General features: G+C 37.5%; 2 long non-coding RNA genes across 4 annotated transcripts; both read left to right on the top strand.

The window, feature by feature from the left end:
- Positions 1–67: 67 nt before the first annotated feature.
- Positions 68–2,971, top strand: LOC133218382 (uncharacterized). The gene is made up of 4 exons (XR_009727128.1): positions 68–164; positions 615–1,640; positions 2,093–2,173; positions 2,842–2,971. It is a non-coding gene; the product is annotated as an uncharacterized LOC133218382 (long non-coding RNA).
- A 1,832-nt stretch (positions 2,972–4,803) lies between these two features.
- On the top strand, positions 4,804–13,006 carry LOC133218372 (uncharacterized). Of its 3 annotated transcripts, none has more exons than XR_009727120.1 (7): positions 4,804–4,959; positions 6,526–6,646; positions 7,669–7,788; positions 8,052–8,194; positions 9,297–9,347; positions 9,663–9,717; positions 12,851–13,006. It is a non-coding gene; the product is annotated as an uncharacterized LOC133218372 (long non-coding RNA). The 3 variants fall into 3 exon arrangements; XR_009727119.1 differs by having other exon boundaries at positions 7,658–7,788; XR_009727121.1 differs by lacking the exon at positions 4,804–4,959 and having other exon boundaries at positions 6,552–6,565; positions 12,851–12,991.
- Positions 13,007–14,546: the final 1,540 nt, after the last annotated feature.

Raw genomic sequence — 14,546 nt, 5'->3', positions numbered from 1 at the left:
TGACATGTCGATAGCAGATTTGTTTTGGTTTGACATTAGAGGTATTTTTTTCTGTTGCTTTTGTGCAGTGCTAGAAATACTTCTTTTTATCCTGGATTTGCAAAATCTGGTGTGCTTCTGCATTAAACTTGCAGATTCACTTCAATGGATTCAAACACAAGGCGGTTAAGATCTGTTTTTGAATACACCTTTTTTCAGATTTTACAGATTTATTTAACAATAGAATATGTGTTTGAAATCTAACCTTTAATGTAGTGTTAAAGCATGCAATTTCAGATACTTAGCTAGTTTTGTTACTTTATTGTTTACTGCAATAAACTAGAACTTAGTTTTGTACATTAGAAAATGTTACAACTTTGTGTCTTATTCTGGATTAGTAAACACAATACATGAGAATATGTGGCAGTTAATAAATGCAGAATGGGATTACTGAAACTGTAGACAATCTAGGAAAAATGTTGCATGTTTCTTTCATGTAATTACCTGATCACCTGAACTGATCTGTGGTGCTGGTGCTAATCTCATTCATTTTATAAACGATAAAATGTTTGCATTGTTACTCTTTGACTCTTAAGTGTCTGTCTTCTTTGTTGGCTGATAACTTGATAATTTAGGTTGAAGAAGCACTGAAAGCTCATGGCATTGGTAAGTACAAGATTTTTTTCCTTCCTGTTCTGTTCTATACATGTGCCTTTCCCTCTGTCCCAATGTAGAAGTTCATGAAACAAACAAGAAAAAGGCTTTCTGGAGACTTGTGCTTTAAGACCTGTCTAGTGTTCTTTAATGACATAACTACCTAATGCTACAGAAATCTATCAATAATATGAGTAAGAGGTATGCAAAATTACAATACCACAAATCACCTTAATTAAACTTTTGAGAAACCTTAAAGAATTTAAGACCCTAGAGACCTTTAAGATTTAAAATATCTCAAGGTTCTCCGTCCCCAGCTGTGTCACATGCCGTGTGTGTATAGAAAAAGGTATTTGACTGGAGAGGGGATAACTGCTGACCTTTTTCAGAAGGCAGCAGGGTTCTGGGCTGAGTCAAGTACCCTGGCAGGCAGTGTATGGGCCAGCAGTTTAAGTGCCTCGAGTTCATTGGATTTAAATTAAATTGCTGCAATGTACTGGATTAAAGTAGCCCTGAAATTTATGAAATTAAGCTTTGTTCATTGTAGAATAGAAAATATTTGCACAGTAGTGAGTGAGTCAGGTTTTCCCCTTGTTGCAGGTTGTCTTCTATATAAACTATATTGCAGCCAGAATTACTTTCAGTTTAAGCCACTGTTTAATAATATAATTTTGTGATGTGTGTTGGAATCTTTGTTGTATGCTAACTAGTGTCTTGATTGGTCTTCCTTTCTACCTGCTTCGTCAAATTGCCTGACATTAAATACCTTTGCTACTGTTTGGTGTGATTTGGATGTCTTTTGTCTGTTTTTTGGACATCTCATAGCACATTCAAAACTAAGCATAGCTTATTTTTCTTGTGTCAACGAAAGCTCAAACTTTGCTTTAAAAAAAATCCATCATACCAAATTGGTTTCTACACTTATCATTTAATTTCCACTTCTGTTTTTTTATTTAGTAATGGCTCAGGGAAGCAAGTGAAAATACCTGTGAAACTTCCTGATTATGGTAAGAAAAAAGAAATTGGAAGAAATAAAATGTTTTGAGGTACAGTGTTACAAGTGGTATCTAGACCTTAGTTGGTGTCATGGTTTAAGGATAGGACCCAGGACAGTAGGTCATTGGGAATTCATTTACGTTCACTGTATTTTTTATCTGCAGCAGTATTTGGTGATAATACTTAAAAAGGGTATTTGCAAACAAAATGCTGTAAAGAAGAGTGAAAATACAATTGGGGTGGGGATAATGTTTCTCAGTAACTGACTTAATTTGTGATGTGGGGCTATCTACAAGCCACAGGTTCACTTGAATGTGAGTTTCTCAGCATGTTTTCTCTAGGCCAAAGTTTCCACTCAGGAGCGTGTTTCATTTTGGAGGGGTTTTGTGATGTGACTTTAGACCACAAAGACTGATTTATAGATGATGATGTGGGATTACATAAAATTAATTTTAATTTACAGTGCAAATGCAGCCAGAGAGGTATCATGGACAGACCTTGCAAGAACAGCTTAATACATGAAAAGATTCAGAACTTGCACTCAGTGAGGGCTTTTAATACATAAATGGTTGCTTGTGTGATGTTTACCTTGAAAGAGTGTTCATTAATTTTTTAAATGTAGAATTGGGTAATGTGTAATAAAATCTTGCCATGTTTACACTGAGTACCCAATAATATGGTATGAAAATGACTAATCTTAGTGACAGAATCATTGGATTTGGCCTGGAATATTTCTGATTAGGGTGGATACCACATGTTGAGAATATTCTCTAGAAACAAACTAAGGTGATATGACAGAAATGAACTTAGACCTAAATGGTTGTTACTGTTCTTTGCAATTTAACTGCCCATCCTATGGAGGGGAGAGTGGAGTGGACAGGAAAAATAACTGCAGGGGCATATATTACAATAAATTCTAAATAGTTAGAGAAGAGTTATTGTTAGTATTCATTTAGATGGGTTTTTTTTAGTTGTCGGGTCCTGAAGTGGTGAACATAGCGTATCCTAAAGCAATTCAGCTTGGTACCTTTGGTGCTGAGGAATTGTAGACACCCAGCAGATAAAATAACTGATCATCCTAGAAAATCTTGATTGCTGTGTTTGGTACACACTAGTAAACATTTCCATTAATGTCTCCTTTTTAACCAGCACTGATTAGCTGTTTCAGCAAACATAACATTTCCTAACTTTTTTTCTTTTCTATTAATACAGGACTTAATTATATCATTGAATACTGACCAAAAGAAAATTCCCCTTTTCTCTATGAATGTCAACTGTGCCACTGCCAAACAGGACTGAGTAACATGTTCATGCATGTTTGTGGTCCAAACACAGACTGGCATACCTGGTAAGTTTCTAGAGTAATGGTGCTGTGGACCTTGTTTGGTTTTTGATTATTTTTAATGTAGTGATTTAATTACAGAATTTGTTAGTCATCTTATGATTAAAAAAATAATTATAATGAAGGTGTTACGTAAGCTTTTGTGAAAATGTGTGTGTTTGTATTGCCACTGTGCAACTGTGATAAATGGATTTAAAATTCTTCTCATTGATAAGGTGTATGCCTGTTCCTTGCTGACATTGAGTTTTTAGTTTATTCTCTTTTGGTTGATCAGTAATGTTAATAATGAAATCTGCTCTTAATATTGCACAGAATCACAGGATCGTTAGGGTTGGAAGGAATCTCGAGATCATTTAGGCTTTTGACTAAATTTTGCATTATCTTAAACAACTGGATCAATGAAGAAATTGTTCCATCTTTCATATGCTTTAGATTAAAAGGAACATAATTGTAAATGAACACAATATGTATTGTATGGAGGCTATGACTTGGAATGGGGAAAAAATAAAGTTTTATTCCCAGTTTTGTGGCTGAACAAGACATGTAAGATCTGTTTTATGGAAATTTTCGAAGCTCGTAAGGTTCATTTTGGCCTACAAATGTAGAAATACGATATTTTTTTGAGTATGTTTAGAGAAACGAAGTTGCCCAGTCTTTAAATATTTACTTGAATATATTGTTTAGAATGGGCTTTAACAGAACAGAGAGAGCAGTATTCTGAAAAGTATTTTGATACTTCCATAGAATATCTGCTCAAAGTTGGTATTATATCCCACAGATCTTAGTCATAGAATGTTGAGAATGTTGGGTTCGTACAACATTTTTTAGGTGGTTTTAGAGCTAACGTTATCAGATCTACTGCAATGGGTCTGCAATGATGTCCTTTGTAAACATGGTGCTTCTGGTCATTACTTCAGATGTATATGCTGAATTTTGATGTTCTCAGCTCTTGTATTTCTTTTGGGTTTTTTTGAACTGCTTCCTGCAATTCTGAATGTCATGCTTGTTGACTGCATCTCTGCTATATTCTTAAGTATTATAAAACAGAATAATTCAACAAGGGTAACTTTTAAGTCATGCACTTGGGATGGATTAACCTTAGGCAGTGGGAAAGACAGGACACAAAATGGCTGGAATTTGTTCTTCTGGAAAGTAGCTGGGGGTCCTGGCTGATAACAAGCTAAACACAAGTAGAGTACCTTGACATCAATGAAGGCTAACAGCAATCTGAGCTATGCTAACAAGGGTATAGCCAGTAGGTGAAAGGAATTTATTATTTCCCTATTCTTAGTTAGGCCATATCTAGAATATTGTGTCTAGTTTTGCGCTATGGCAGACTAGAAAGCTATTGATGAAATAGGTGAGTTCAGTGGAGAGCTGCCAAGATAGTCAGAGGGCTGAAGCTTTTGCATTGTTTGGAGAGGCTAAGGTAATTTGGCTTGTTCAGCCTTGAGAAGAAAACATCTCAGGGGAAGTTACTATGAAGGCAAAATTAGGTTCTTGGCAGGAACATAAGTCCGAGTTTCCTACTTAACGTAAAGTACTTTTTCACTGTGAGGGCAGCCAAACATTGGAGCTGGTTGCCCAGAGAGATGGGGAATCGCTGTATTCAGAGGTTTTTAAGACCCAGGTGGACAAAGCCCTGTGCAACCAGTTCAGCATTCAGTGTCAACCCTGCTTTGAGCAGAATATTTGGCTTCAGTCCACTTAATCGTTCTGTGACTCTATACATAACCACTTTAATAAGTTCTGCTATGTATATGTAAAAGTTGATTTATCCCTCATCATCATTAGCTGTGCTAGATCTGGAAAGAATTGTGTAGGATAAAGTGTGACTTCAGGATTTGCATTTCTTTATTTTCTAGAAACAACATTATCCTGAGATAGCAGAATCTGGTGAAGTTAAGGGTAAAGGCTCTGAACTGAACAGAAAAGTTAAGCAACTTGCATTAACAATTGAGAAGAAAGAAGGACGAAAACAAATAAAGGTACCTTCCTTTAAGAATCCCAGAATTAAGAATTCCAGTATAATATTTACTAAGAACACAAAGTAATTTCTGTTATGGTGGGCATATCTGCTTTGGATGATAGGAAAATTTTGCTTTTTAAATCTTTTTTTCAAGTGCTTTTAATTGTCTTAATTCTTCCAGAATTATTTTGGGCACATTTTCCCATTGGTCACTGCCATCATAAGTATTTCTCTTGTTTGAAATAATACTCATGCTGCCTGTGTCTACAGAAATATGACTCTGGAGTACAAAAATAACACAAAATATCCATGTTAATATTTTACACACAGCTCTGTGTGCGTGCATAAAATAACTTGTTTCATTGTTGCTAGGAAACCACCTTTATGACTTTTCAGAATTAGTTTGTGATTTGTTAACAGCCTATGGCAATTCTCAGAAAAAACAGGTAAAAATTCTGTTAGTCCAGAGGGAAGTGTGGGAATTTGCAGAAGGATGTGAGGTTATCAGCAATGGCATGGGATCACAGGAGCACCATGAGCTTAAATTCCTGGGAAGAGCTGCACACGTAGAAGCATGTTCTTATGAATACATCTCATAATTTTTTCTGTTGATGTTTACCCCACAAAAATATTTAGAAATGTTTACCACCTTTTATCTGGACAGGATGGCAAAGTTTGTTATTGAGGTGTACTTTACTCTGATTCATAAGCTTACTCAGGGGCTTAGTGTTCCTTATGGTATACATCAAATTTGTTTTCTCCATCAATTTCAATGTCTGACAACATCCTGCTTGTTAAGCAGTGTTTCTTGGCAAGGTCTATTAATGTGTATTGGCTATGACTTGTTTCAATGCAGAGTTCACAGTGTTACTGTGTTGAAGCTCACTATGTCATGCTTATCTGAAAGAAGACCCATATACTGTCACAGTGAGGCTGAAGGATAAGAGCCGGTACTGATCCTACTCTCTTTTGATTAAAAAAAAAAAAAAAAAAGTATGGGAATGTTGGAAGATCAAGTCTGTCTTCTAGAACAAATGCTCTTGAAGGGAGAGATTTCAGATCATCAAATTCAGTCTCCATATTCTTCATTTTTAACCCTTGCTTTAAAAAGAAAACCAAACCTGAGTATTGGCAACAACTTTTTCTTTTGACCTGCTTAAATCAAAGTTCTTTTTGACTCAAGACTTTATTTTACTTGAGATTTATCTTCATGTGGATGGAATTCATTATTTCTATACCGTTTTGTAGCCAGTTTTGTTTTTCTGGGAAGTTTCACTGCATCCATAGCAAATCCGTCCTTGATTTAAGGAGCTTTTAAATAGATTATGCATTATCTGATTTAATTTCACTGATATATTTTCTGAAACCATCTATTTGAGGTTTTGTGGGCTTTTTTTAATTAGCTCTAACAACAACTTAATAGTAGCAACTGACTTACTGACTTGTCAAATATCCATTCAGGGATTGACACATATTTAACCTACTGGTCATATATCCTTAAAAATACAAACATTTAACTCTGATGAAATACATATGGAATAATTTGATCCATAAAATAACAAACATAAATGGGTTTTATTTTTAGATTGTTACAGATGCTCCAGTAATGAAGAGATGGCAAGAACGTAAGTGTGCTCAGTGGGATGTAAATTGTACGTTTCTAATTTGGGTAAATTCCCTTTGATCTAAATCAGCTTGATTTAATGGTAAGTTGAAAGATTTGGTCAGTAATTGTATGTGCTTATATTCTAAGCTGCATTTTGTACGGCTCAAATTGAAAATTTGATGGATGAAGAAGTTCTTCCACAGGCAATGTAACTGAAGACATCTGTTTTATAAGGCTTTGTTCTGTCTCCCTCTTTCCATCCCATTCTTGGGATCCTTTACCAATGCTTTTTTTTATCTAGTAACTGCCGTAGTCCCTGCAGTGCCAAATACTCAGGAGTATTTTGGTGAACTGGGCAAAAAAAGCAGGTTGGAGCTCTGTGTGTGTATTTAAATTGCAGTAAAGAAAGCCAGACAGAATTCTTAAAGCATTATCTGTGAGAATTCTCCACTCAGTTTAACCTTTCAAAACTCATCGTAGTACAATGTCATCCAGAGGTACAGTCAGTACAATTGTGTACTATTTTAGGAAATGGCTAAAAAATTGCTACAAGACCCTCATTCTCAGACCTGCATGAAAATGAAGGTTTGAATTAAAACTAATGTTCTTAATTTTAATGTATATTAGTATATAAATAGGTTATTAAAATAGCTCTACAGAAGTTATAGGAAGATTACTTCTATAATGATCTAAATTGGCAGTGTCGTACTCTGAAGAAGAAGGATATAAATTTTGAACCTAGCAAACTGTTTTGAAATGTGCAATCCTATTCAAATTATGTTCTTGACTTCTTGGTTGCTGTGCCTAATTTTGCACTTAGATATGTGCAATATTTTGTATTTACAGTATGTGCGTATTTATGTGCAAATTATGTCAATGTATTTTTAATATTGACATATTTTAAGAAATTTATGTATGCAATTATAACCAGGGTATCAAATATTTAAAACTTTGTTATTAATGGTTAGCTCATATTTAATATGCTCCCCCATAATAATGCTTATAAATTTACTCTAAATGCTTGTAACTAACAGTGCACACAGACTTGAAACTGAAGTGCAGTTTAGACTACTCCTCTACAAAGGTAATGTCCATTGTGCTACCTTTCAAGCATGTTTTTAGGTCCTGATGCAGATGACAGCCCTTCAAAGGCTAAAGTTCAGCATGTGGATACATCACGTAGTAATGAAGAAATAAAAGGCTGTAAAATTAAGGATGGAAGAATGCCAGACCCTATTCTAGGTAGGAGAGTGTATTTTTTATTCTCTTTTTTTTTTTATTTTCACTAATACATCAGTTGTTTACTCTGTGCCTGTTTATAGCTTCTATAAATATGTTCTTCTATAGAATGTGAATTTGCACAATGTGCAGATGGATTTGGGGCCTGTGGCAGAGAAAAGTATAATTCCAGTGTTTCACAGAAACAAAGAATCATAGAAAAAAGAATACTTTAAAACTAAAATGTTGGAAAGCCATTACTAAGTATACTGGATTTATTGTTTTAGATTAAAGGAATGTTCAAGAGCAGCAGGAAAAAAAGTCAGAAAGAACAGGCAAAACCAGACGAGAAGTTTGAACCTAATAAAGATATTGAAAGCAGCAAAGGCAACACAGATGAAGAGGGCAGCAAAGGGTACAACTCAGAAAAGTAAGCTAAACACAAAGTCTACCCCCCAAAAAACCCTTTAATCGAAGGAAAATGTTGTAGATGGTAACTGTCTACATTGGATTTGCAAGGGTATGCTGTGAGGAAAGTATATAATAATAGTAAAATGTTCGTCCTCTGAAATTGTGCTGAGCTGCAAACTCCTCAGCAGAAAACGTGGTGCATGTAAAGTGACCTCAGATTTTGCTCTAGATGCAACTAGTTTTTATATTTAGCTGTGTATCCTTAAGGTATAATCATCATGTATTACAAGTTCAAAAAGAATGTTCCAGCATGGTTTAAAAACCCCTCTGTTACGGGTTCATTTTAGATAATTAGGGTGGTATGTGAACTGATTTTAGAGGGAAAAGATAATCAGTAAATAGCTGTAACAATTGGAATTCGTCTTTATAACAGATTTTGCGGAGGAACAATAAGAATTATTGTGTGCAGTTCTAAACTGGTGAAACTGTGCTTGCTGTTGGTAAACATCTTTAGAAATAACAGTATTGTGAATTTAGTTAAAACTATCAGCCTTTGTGCGAGGGGGATATCTCCCAACACCAGTCATCTTTGTGCAACACCAGGAACCACAGGGAAGCATTGAGTAAGGAAAGTACACACATCAACCTAAACATAAGATTTTTGTTCCAACAATTAGTTCTTTGGTTTTGCTATAACGACATTCTCTTAAAATGTTTCTTAATTTTTAATCAATACTATCTCTCCCAGACATGGAGGGCTAACACCTTTTGCTTATTTACTGTTACCCAATAAAAGTAGAAATCTTGGTATGCGATGCATACCAAAAGCTTACAGCTTTTACTACCAATGTCAAACTTTTTTCTTAATTCTGGGTTTTAGAATTTATATGCTAGCTAATCGTGCTAAAAAATCCCCAAACCTTATAAATAATTTTTACAGTGATAGCTGGGACCACTAGGATTTCTGCAAGGAAATAATATGTAACCTTTCAGGGTGTATCAGAACTACTGTAGTAGTGCAGCTGGAATTTAAACTGATAACAGTTATTGACTGGCTACACAGTTTTGATAGCTCAACCAACTGTATGCTGGGTTTTTCTATTTATTCATTCTATCTTAAGGTGTGAGACCACTAAACTGTGGCAGGAAGACAATGAGGAAGTTGAGGTAATGTTTTTCCATTAATGGGTAGCTCCAGTTTACAAATAGTTGGGGAAATAATTACTTTTCTGTATGATTGGCATCACGTTTGCTTTTGCTTATTCAAACTAATATTATTGACAATAAATTAGCTGCAAGTTACTAAGCAAAACTATCAAGAACAAGTTCCTTCTTTGTCATTAAAACATGTACAAATTTCATAGAAGCACACACAATTTAATTAGAGCAAGAATCTAGAATAACCATAATAATAATTACTGTTTTAGTTATAATTACTGCATATAATAGATCTCTAAACTCCTTTTTTTTTTTAATTAAGCAGCAAGAATTACAGCAAATCCTGAAGAATTCATTAGTCAAGAAGACCTATTGAGTTATTTGGTGTTAAATCTTGCAATGTATTTTTTTGGGGGGGAAAAGGAGGGATAATCACAGAATTACTAAGTTTACAATGTAGCAGTTAACAAAAGCCAAAATACAGGCAGTCTGTTTTTCCACCTAGTTTTTGACAAAATCTTCTTAAATATAAGTTGTGCAAACCAGGAGAGGTAAATACTAATAGTGTTAAGAATATAATCCTTGTTATGCTGTTACATATAAACTTAATTATAGAATCATAGAATAGTTAGGGTTGGAAAGGACCTTAAGATCATCAAGTTCCAACCCTCTGCCATCGGCAGGGACACCTCACACTAAACCATATCAATAAGGCCTCTTCCAACCCGGCCTTGAACACTGCCAGGGATGGAGCATTCACAACCTCCCTGGACAACCTATTCTAGTGCCTCACCACCCTAACAGGAAAGAATTTCCTCCTTATATTCAATCTAAACTTCCCCTGTTTAAGTTTTAAGCCATTACTCCTTGTCCTATCACTACAGTCCCTAATGAAGAGTCCCTCCCAGCATCCCTATAGGCCCCCTTCAGATACTGGAAGGCTGCTATGAGGTCTCCACGCAGCCTTCTCTTCTTCAGGCTGAACAGCCCCAACTTTCTCAGCCTATCTTCATATGGGAAGTGCTCCAGTCCCCTGATCATCCTCGTGGCCCTTCTCTGGACTTGTTCCAACAGTTCCATGTCCTTTTTATGTTGAGGACACCAGAACTGCACACAATACTCCAAGTGAGGTCTCACAAGAGCAGAGTAAAGGGGCAGGATCACCTCCTTTGACCTGCTGGTCATGTTCCTTTTGATGCAGCCCAGGATACAGTTGGTTTTCTGGGCTGCAAGTGCACACCGAAGCCAGCTCATGTTCATTTTCGCATCGACCAACGCCCCCAAGTCCTTCTCTGCAGGGCTGCTCTGAATCTCTTCTCTGCCCAACCTGTAGCTGTGCCTGGGATTGTTCCGACCCAGGTGTAGAACCTTGCACTTGGCATGGTTAAACTTCCTGAGGTTGGCATCAGCCCACCTCACAAGCGTGTCAAGGTCCCTCTGGATGGCATTCCTTCCCTCCAGCGTATCAACCGAACCACGCAGCTTGGTGTCATTGGCAAACTTGCTGAGGGCCCACTCAATCCCACTGTCCATGTCAGCAATGAAGATGTTCAACAAGACCAGTCCCAACACCAATCCCTGAGGGACACCACTCATTACTGGTCTCCAGCTGGACACTGAGCCATTGACCACAACTCTTTGTGTGTGGCCATCCAGCCAGTTCTATATCCACCGAGTGATCCATCTATCAAGTTGATGTCTCTCCAGTTTAGAGACAAGGATGTCATGTGGGACAGTGTCAAACAATTTACATAAGTCCAGGCAGACGACATCAACTGCTATACCCTGTCCATCAGTTCCATAGCCCCATCATAGAAGGCCACGAACCTGGTCAGGCAGGATTTCCCCTTAGTGAAGCCATGCTGGCTGTCACCAAGCACCTTGTTGTTTTTCATGTGCCTTAGCATGCCTTCCAGGAGAATCTGCTCTAAGATTTTGCCAGGCACAGAGGTGAGACTGACTGGTCTGTAATTCCCCGGGTCATCCATTTTCCCCTTCTTGAAAATGGGGGTTATATTTCCCTTTTTCCAGTCGTCGGGAACTTCACCTGACTGCCATGATTTTTCAAATATGATGGCCAGCGGCTTAGCAACTTCATTCACCAGCTCCTTCAGGACCCGCGGATGGATTTCATCAGGACCCATGGACTTGTGCACGTTCAGATTTTTAAGATGGTCTCGAACCAATTCCTCTCCTACAGTGGGCCCAAGGTCTTCATTCTCACAGTCCTTGTGTCTGCCTTCCAAGACTTGGGTGGTGCGGTCAGAGCCTTTGCCAGTGAAGACCGAGGCAAAGAAGTCATTCAGAACCTCAGCCTTCTCCAAATCCTGTGTAGCTAGTTCACCCGAGAGCTTCCTGAGGGGGCCTACATTCTCCCTAATCTGTTTTTTATTTGCTATGTACCTGTAGAATCCCTTCCTGTTATCCTTAATATCCCTAGCCAAGTTTAATTCTAACTGGGCCTTAGCTTTCCTAACCTGGTCCCTAGCTTCCTGGACAACATCCCTGTACTCTTCCCAGGCCGCCTGTCCTTGCTTCCACTTTCTATAAGACTCTTTTTTTCATTTGAATTTTCCTCAGCAGCTCCTTATCCATCCAAGGAGGTCTCCTGGCCCTCCTGCTGCACTTCCTTCTAGTTGGGATGCAACACTCCTGAGCTTGTAGCAGGTGATCCTTGAATATCAACCAAGAGTCTTGAGCCCCCCTGCCCTCTAGGGCTATATCCCATGGAACCTTACTAAGCAGGTTCCTGAAGAGGCCAAAGTCTGCTCTTTTGAAGTCCAGGGCAGTGAGCTTGCTGCACGCTCTTCTCACTGTCCCGAGGATCTCAAATTCCACCATCATTATAGCTTTTAACTACTTTTTTGTATTGTCTATGGTGTTGAAAAGTGTTTGTTTCTAATCCAGAAGACTTTGTATTGATAGGACAGACCTGTAGTTCTGTTATGTTGTGCCCACTGGAAGTGTTTTCAGCAGAACTTTGTTAGTGTAGGCAAGAGGATGATGCACATAGTACTCTCTGTAAGGGCTGTTGGTTTTACAACGTTTTCCCTACTAGAACTTCAGAGTTTCAAAGACTGGTTTTTACTTAGTTATTTTGAGAAGAAAAAGGTTCAGTATAAGGCAAGGCACAGAGTCAGCAGTGTTCTGGCTTTCTGCTCCTTTCCAGAGAAATGGGTTATAACTTAATTGCCTCAGGGAAGTTGTACACATTCATTTATATGCAGATATTGGGTATCTTGGGAATAGGTACTTTCCTTACATAAGGAAAAGCATTCTAGTGTAGATATTTTCAGGCATATTCTTGGGTTGTGCCTTTCCAAAGGAATATATTGGGTAGCTGCAGTTTCCTTTGTGAGTATTCTCTTCCATTCCACCTCCCCAACCCTAGTTTATGGGATTAAAAGGAAAAGCTGTATCTGCTTTGTAGATAGATATAAAAAATGAGGTTTCTGCAGGTTTTGTTTGTACATGGTGATACTTGAAAAATACATTCTGTGCTGTTTTGTTTTCCTAGCAAAGTTTTGAGATCCTGAATGAAGATGATGCTTCATTTATCCTTAAAGTTACACAGACTCTTACAGATGCACTGGTGGAATATCATCAGCAGGCTACATGGAACAAAGTAAAGTGGATTTTAGTTTGGTTTTGTTCTACTAATCCGTAGATTTCTTAGATTTCTGTGATTACGCATTTTTACTATTACAGATAATTTAATAAAATTGCTGTTACGACTGTATTGTATGTAAGTTTTTCCTATTAAATACCTGAATGTTTGGATTGATGATGGGATAAACGTAAGCTTTTCTGTTGAGGAGTCTTAATACTTTCTGTTCAAATGTGCTTGCTTTTGTTTTTAGGTTTTCTTTTTTAACAGAAGCTAAAAATCATATTCATGCCTCTTTTCCCCATACTTTTCCTTACACCTAAGTTCTTCTGCTACTTTTGTCCCTTTTCAGTTCTAACTCCAGCTCTTCTCATCTCTGCTGACCTCCCTGACACTCTTGTTCTGTATTTCATTTCCATTCCCAGCCTTCAGTTCATTCACCACGTAATCAAGCATCTTTTTAATACAATTTTTGGTCCTACTCTTTGAACTGTTCCCTTTAAGGTTTCTTTCTTCCTCCACTATTAGAAAACAAGTTTTTCCCCACTGTAGGGGTTGCCACTTGGGTTCCCTATTCCTCCAGTTCACATTTTGTTATACCATAATCTCCGCAGTTTCCATGCCTGAAATTACTGTTTGCTCATTCCCCCATTGCAACAGGGATGGGAGGAACTGTTGGATGTTGGTGATCTATTCGACATTTCTGTCATAGGAAACATTGTTCCTTAACCCTCCCAGCATTTCTTGCAGAATTGTCAGTGTTGAAGAGGCTTCTCATTGACCACAACATCAACTTCTACTGCTCAAGCTTACTCTTTAAGTAAAAAAGTAGTTAAAAAGCTGAGGAGGAAAATGCCAAATGAAGGTAAGGACCAGCCAACAAATTGGAGAGAAACAGAGAGGTGACACTTCAAGAAAAAAAAACAACCCAAACCGCTGTTTTATTATTCTTTTGTCTTCAAGAACATTTCTTAATTCAGGACTTATTATGAAGTTTATCTTTGTTCCCTGTATTCCATCTTTGCTGGTGTGTTATCAGCACTATTTTTGCAAGAAATCCAAAACAGCACCACACACCTGCTATGAAGAAAGTTATCTCCATCCCAGCCAGAACCAGTACAGGATTCCAAGTGGTCTTTGTAACTGCCAGCTGCTATTGGATAGGTGAATAGAAACTGATTAGAAAAATGAGGTAGGAGTTAGTGGACACCTGGAAAAACGTGATCTGCTTAGAGTGGTTGGTGGGGAATGAATGTGGATTTTGTCGTAAGAAAACCTTCCTTGCAGACTTTCTGGAATTGTTTGAAATGAGTCAGATGAAGATGATCCAGTCCATATACTGGAATTCTGTTCGGAATTCCACAAAGGTTTTGATAGGTACTCTAACCAGAGGCTTTAAGGGAGCTAGCTGACTCTGAGACAGACCCTTTCACTGAACCAGTACAGCCATTTGTAGCAGTGTACAGTTTCCAGGCACATTCTGATTCTTAACAGTTACAATACCCAAACTCGTGTCAGCATCTAAGTGTTTCAGTATAACTTTTATTTTTAAACACATTTTATCATAACCCCACTTATTTATCAGTTTTGTTTGTTTGGTTTTAAC

This window comes from Neopsephotus bourkii, unplaced genomic scaffold (genome assembly GCF_033783945.1).
Source record: "Neopsephotus bourkii isolate Nb327-2 ecotype Australia unplaced genomic scaffold, CSIRO-AGI_Nbou_v1 NB_1248, whole genome shotgun sequence".
Classification (NCBI taxonomy): Eukaryota; Metazoa; Chordata; class Aves; order Psittaciformes; family Psittacidae; genus Neopsephotus; species Neopsephotus bourkii.
Note: the sequence above shows the minus strand (reverse complement) of the source record. Positions and strands in the feature narration are given on the sequence as shown.